Source organism: Calidris pugnax, unplaced genomic scaffold, assembly GCF_001431845.1.
Source record: "Calidris pugnax isolate Ruff unplaced genomic scaffold, ASM143184v1 scaffold155, whole genome shotgun sequence".
Taxonomy (NCBI): Eukaryota; Metazoa; Chordata; class Aves; order Charadriiformes; family Scolopacidae; genus Calidris; species Calidris pugnax.
The window spans coordinates 671,528-677,457 of record NW_015090886.1 but is presented as its reverse complement, the minus strand read 5'-3'; positions in this window follow the sequence as shown (position 1 = coordinate 677,457).

Below are 5,930 nucleotides of genomic sequence, written 5' to 3'. Positions count from 1 at the left end.
CTCCCGCCCGTCCCCCGGCAGCAGCAGGGCCCTGTGCCACCTCCTGCCGCCCTGCCCAGACCACGGGGCATCTGGGGTTCTGGGGACATCACCGCAGAATCACAGGATACTCATGGTTGGAAGGGACCTTTGAGATCATCGAGTCCAACCAACACCCCCCACGAACCCACAGACGGACCCAACCCAACATTCCCAGGCACTAGAGCATGCCCTGAAGTGCCACCTCTACACGTTTCTTGAATAACCTCCAGGGAAGGGGATTCCACCACCTCCCTGGGCAGGCTGTTAAGTGGCTGACCACTCTCTCAGTAAAGTCATTCTTCCCAATATCTAATCTAAACCTCCCCTGCCCCAACTTCAGACCATCTCCCCTGCTCCTGTCATTGCTCCCTTGGGAGAAGAGGCCAACCCCCACCTCTCTACACCCTCCTTCCAGGGAGTTGTAGAGGGCAAGGAGGTCCCCCCTCAGCCTCCTGCAGAACGGAGTGCAGAAAAAAGGGCAAAAGTCCTGTAAGCAACACCCCAAGTGGAGCTGGGACAGATAGGGCCACAGGAAAACTCCATAACAGCCAAAACAGCAAAACTCTTTTTTTTTTTTTCATATAGTTTCAGGAGAAGCTAAAACTTCAAATGGCCACGTGCGTCACAGACCGCATCACCTAGAAGAGCTCCATAGTCACCCCGGAACTATCTGGAAAGAGTGAGATCTTACAGAAGTGACACAAAAGTGCCCAAATTACATCACTGTCCTCCCTGCCACAAAGCTCCTCGTCCAGGCGCTGCAGTGGCTTCTTCCTTCTCGTTGCCACCTGGTCCACCAGAGCTCTTCCCACAGCCTTCTCCAGTGGCTGGCAGCTCACTGAGGAGCTGGAAGTGCTCAAAACGCTGCCATCAGCCACAACCCCATCAGATATGCAGATTTCTGGGGTTTTCCAGTAAAATAGCGAATAAGAGAGCGCTAATAATTGACCCAAGTGACCCTTTTTCAGTGAAGAGAGACAACTCCTCCTCCTTTATACACAGGATTTACGCCTATAGTGTTATAATTTATGACTGCAATGTGAGGATCAATTTATATTGTTACGTAGTTCTTGTCCTGTGTTGCTGAAAGAACAACCCAAACCATTCTATTGGGTTTCCGTTTTAGGAAAAAAAATAGAAAAATCCACCTTGCAGAAATGTCCTCTTCAGCAAATTTTAAATCTCTGTCCTGGGAGCAGCGTTTTAGGAGCTGGGTGCTGAGCACCCAGCTGGAGAATTCATTCATCTCGCTTTGCAGGTGACACAGGAGCAAAATCTGCCCTCACTTTTCATCACTGACTTTTATGGGGCTGCCCAAAGGTAACGCAAGGGCAGAGGCAGCTGAAAAAATGTAGCTCTCTATCTCAAGCCATAACTAATGAAAAGCACTTACGCACACGTTAAATAAGCTGCTACAGAAAGCCACTGATTCTAAGAAATTTTCAGTCCAAACTGGACCTTCCATAGCTTGGTTCTCACTAAAGCCTAAATTTCCAGCAGATGTGAAATAAGTGGAAATAAAACCACCAAAATATAGGAAAAAATCCTCTGATGAGAAGGGGATTCCCTGCAGGGCACAGCGAGGACAGGGACCGGCCACCTTCCCCATGGGGCACTGGGAGAACCGCACGCAAGGATCTGAAACACATTTTTATGGAAACTGCTCATTTCCATAGCACTACATTTAGTATTATTAACATTTGCTTCTCAGTTTATTATTTTTAATTCTTCATCACTTTTAAATCACATAAGAATTTGAGCAAAGCAAAACATCTGTGGTATGGTTTGATGCACTGTTTTATAGATCAGCATGAGCAATTTGAAAGGAGTTTGAAAAGGATAAAATTGTATTCCAGCAACAAAAACAATGCCTTTTAAAGCGTATTTAGCAATTGGCTCTGTCACACGTAGAGTGAGGGAAGCAATGATAAAAACCTCTGCTCTGATGAAATGGGAACCTCTCCCGGTGCCTGCTGTCGGCGGGTAACGCAAAGGCCACCCAAGGTGGGGTTAAAATTCTTCATTTTAATTAAATCTTCTGGCAGTGCACTGAGCAAAACGTTCAAGTAGGTGTCACCTTTTTCCCTCGCTCAGAGCGCCTCACAACCCGCTCCTTAACCCGCTCCTTAACCCGCTCCCCTCAGGTCGGCCCCGCCCCGCCGCAAAATGGCGGCCCCGCATCTATCCCGCCCCGCCCAGAAGCGGCCACTCGCTCACGGCGATTGGCCGTGAGTGAAAGGCTCCGCCCACAGGCGGCGTTGCGAATGGCCGGCCGCCCTGCGGTCGCTAAGGCAACCGCCCCATCCTCAGCTCCTATCGGCCGAGCGGGGCGGGGAGGGGCGGCGGTGATTGGCGGCGGCCGAGTGTAGGCGGGACGGGAGGCGGCTGGGGCCCGGCCGCTGGCAGACAGCAGACATGGCAGCTGGTGGTGGCGGCGGAGGCTCGGGGGCCGGAGGACGGCGCTGCCCGCCGGCTGTCTCCTTTCCCCGGGAGCTCCCCGCTGCCGGGCGGGAGGGCCGGTGTGAGAGGGGGAGGGCCCCGGGGCCTCCTCCCAAGCGCTGGGCAGGGCTCTGAGGGCGGGCCCGGCCGGGGGGACGCTCTGCACAGGCATCGGCCCAACGTGGGGCTCGATGGGGTGGATTCTATTATTAATTACACTTTTGGTTCCACCTGGGGGAGGTTTATTTCAGCCTTCAAGACACTTTCAAAGGAAAGTTTCAACTTTCGAAGGAAGTGGGAGGATCTTACCCTTTCCCTTGAACAACCTGATATAATTTGAACCAGATTTCAGATTAGTGTGTGGCATTGCAACTACCAAGTAACACCAATTACTTGTTGACCTTCAGTCAACAACAACCTTGGAGCTGGGATCCCAGTTAGGGTTATTTGATGGGAAATGATCCTCTATTCTTCCTTCCTGGACATTCTGCTAATGTTCCCTTTCAGCCTCCTCCTTTGATTTTGCCAGAATAATTCTCTCCTTGTGAGACACTACAATATTCAAAATTACTTGAAAAATCTTTTCAATCTGGATCCTGACTTTCAATTATTGTTTCTATTACTTCAGCCACTTTCTCAGGATCCTCCTTGTTATGTTTCCACCATTTCCTTCCAGGCCTTTAAATCCTGTATTGAAAATGGTACCTTTACCCACATTGGCCCATCTGCTCCCACTGCTCCCTCAAGGGAGCCTGAATAAAAAAAAAGAAATTGCCCTGTCTTGTCCTCCCTGCTATAGGGCAAAAATCTTCATCCCTTACCTATGCTACTTGTCAAATAACATCTTGACACAATGAAAGACCAATAATAACCAAGGTTATTAAGCAGGCATTCTTTATTTGTGGCACCAGATGCAAATTCAGGGTTATAGTACAGCAATACATGCATATTCATATTATTTTCCATAATCATTTAACATATTCATAATCTTTCCGAGAACTCATTACCATAGGTGTCCACCCCTACTCGCACGTGCAGTGTATCTACCTGGTGGTCGACAAGGACATTCTGGTGGTCTTTTGATGAAGGCTTATAGTCTTCCTTGGCTTTAAACTTTTGACCTTTGTAGTCTTGCTTCATGGGATTCAGCCCAAACTGGTTTTGTGCAGCTACGTCAGCTTTAGCAGGCTCATTACTTCCTTATCTCTTAGGTTGTTTTGCTCCTTACAGTTTTACTAAGCTATCTTTGTTTCACAAGCACAAGTGTGTTAGCAGTTTCCCCAGGCAGGGTTAGTTCTGTGTCCTTTCGCTAGACATACGCTTCCCTGTTAGTCTTCCCACATCAGTACCTTCTCAAGTTTTTTATTCCCTGGCTCTATTACACTTTTGAAGTTTTGTATTCCTCGAGGCTGAGGGAGCTGGGGGTGTTCAGCCTGGAGAAGAGGAGGCTGAGGGGAGACCTTACTGCTCTCTCCAACTCCCTGAAAGGAGGGTGTAGAGAGATGGGGGTCGGTCTCTTTTCTCAAGTCACAGGCGACAGGACAAGAGGAAATGGCCTCAAGTTGTGCCAGGGGAGGTTCAGGCTGGATATTTGGAAAAATTTTTTCACTGAAAGGGTTATCAGCCCTTGGAATGGGCTGCCCAGGGAGGTGGTTGAGGCCCCATCCCTGGAGGTGTTCAAAAGACAGGTTGATGTAGTGCTGGGAGGTCTGGTTTAGTGATGATGCTCCTTGTTTGTTGTGTGGGTGTCGATATTTGTCAGTTGGGTTGACGGTTGGACAAGATGATCTTTAAGGTCCCTTCCAACCGAGAAGATTCTGTGACTCTACTTTTAGGCTTGACGGTTTCACCACAGCGCCAGGAAAGGGCCTCAACCGCTACTGAGGGACGCTTACAAAATGGCGGCGGCTTCCTCTGGGCCGCGCGCCGCTCCTCTGCGCACGCGCCGGCGCCTCTCGCGCGGCACTGCACACACGCGACGTCCCGCCTTCCCCCACTGCCTCTCGCGCATGGTCACGTCACCCCGCCCTCTCCGCCGCGCCGCCCGCTCCCTGATTGCCCTGCTCTTCGCGCCCTCCCTTCCTATTGGCTAGCGCCCTCTTTCCCATTGGCCGGCGCCTGACGGGCTGTCCCCGCCCACCCCCGTGAAGCGGGAAGCTGGGTTTCCCCCCGGTAAACAAACGGGCAGCGCCATTTTCTTACCTGCCCGCGCCTCAGCGCTGTTCTCATCCTGCCCCACCGCCGGTGCCAGCTCGGCCCGGTTCCTCCGCGCGGTCTCTTCGGGGGTGCCCAGTCCTCACAGCCCGGAGGCTTTGCCGGAGCCGCCGTGGGTACAAGTGACCGGGAGAGATGGAGACGGGATTCGGTGTTGGGAGCTCGGTATGCCTGTGGTGCAGTAATAATAAAATGTAAAAATAAATAAGTAAATAAATAATTAAAAATAAGTAAAAAAAACACAAATGGCTTTGAGTCCTGTTACTGGGCGTTGAGCTCCACGCCAGTAGCATTATCTTAAGGATTAAGATGCTTAAGATGCAAAAATAGTGTGTTTTTTTTCTGTAAGCTGAAGGATATAACGCCATTGCGGGGGAATTTGGGGGCTTCCAAGGGAAAACTGAGGTGTCCTATGAATTTTGGGGCGCCCCGGGAAGGTTCTGGGGTGTCCCCAGGGATTTTAGGGTGCCCCGGGGGGACTCTGGGATGCCCTGGTCAGGATTTCGAAGCATCCCCGTGAATTTCGGGTCCCTCCCGGTGTATGCCTGGGGGTTTTGGGGTGCTGCGGACCCCAGAGCACCCCCCGAATCTTCTTCACCTTCCTCCGGTGAAGAAGATTCCTCACCCCCAGGATCAGGCCCTCGGACGCCTCGGGTCCCCCCCCGACCCCCCCAAAATCTTGAGTCTCCCCCCGGGATGAGCCCGAGGCCGCCCCGTGTGAGGAGTCGGTGCCTCCGCTGCTGCGGCACCCACGGGCTCCGACCCCACAAAAGAAACAACCCTCATTTCTTGAGGAAGTAACGACACTCCTAAGGCAGGGAATGCTGTATGGGGGCGTAAAAGCAGAAAATAAACATGATTATATAAAGGCAAAAATTAAAACATTCATAGTTCGCAACCCCGCTCTGTCGGGGCATGTTCCAGCTTGAGGAAAAAAAAAAACCACCACCGAGAGACAAAAGCTACGTTAAAAAAAGAGAAATTAAAAATGCATTAAATAAAAGTGTAAAAAAATACGTATTTTAAATGTTTTCGAAGGGGCTGGTGAGGAGCCACGTGGGTTGGGGGGAGGAAGAGGCAAAAGTGGGATAAACCCCCCCAAACTAACACTAAAAGAACAAAAAATAATTTAAAACAAAGCAAAATGATACTTGAGAGGTTAAAACAAACTAAAAATAAAGAAATAAGGAGAAAAAAGGACCCTTATGGAACCGGGACCGCCCCCCCTCCGGCTCGTTCCCGCCGCCACCCCCCCC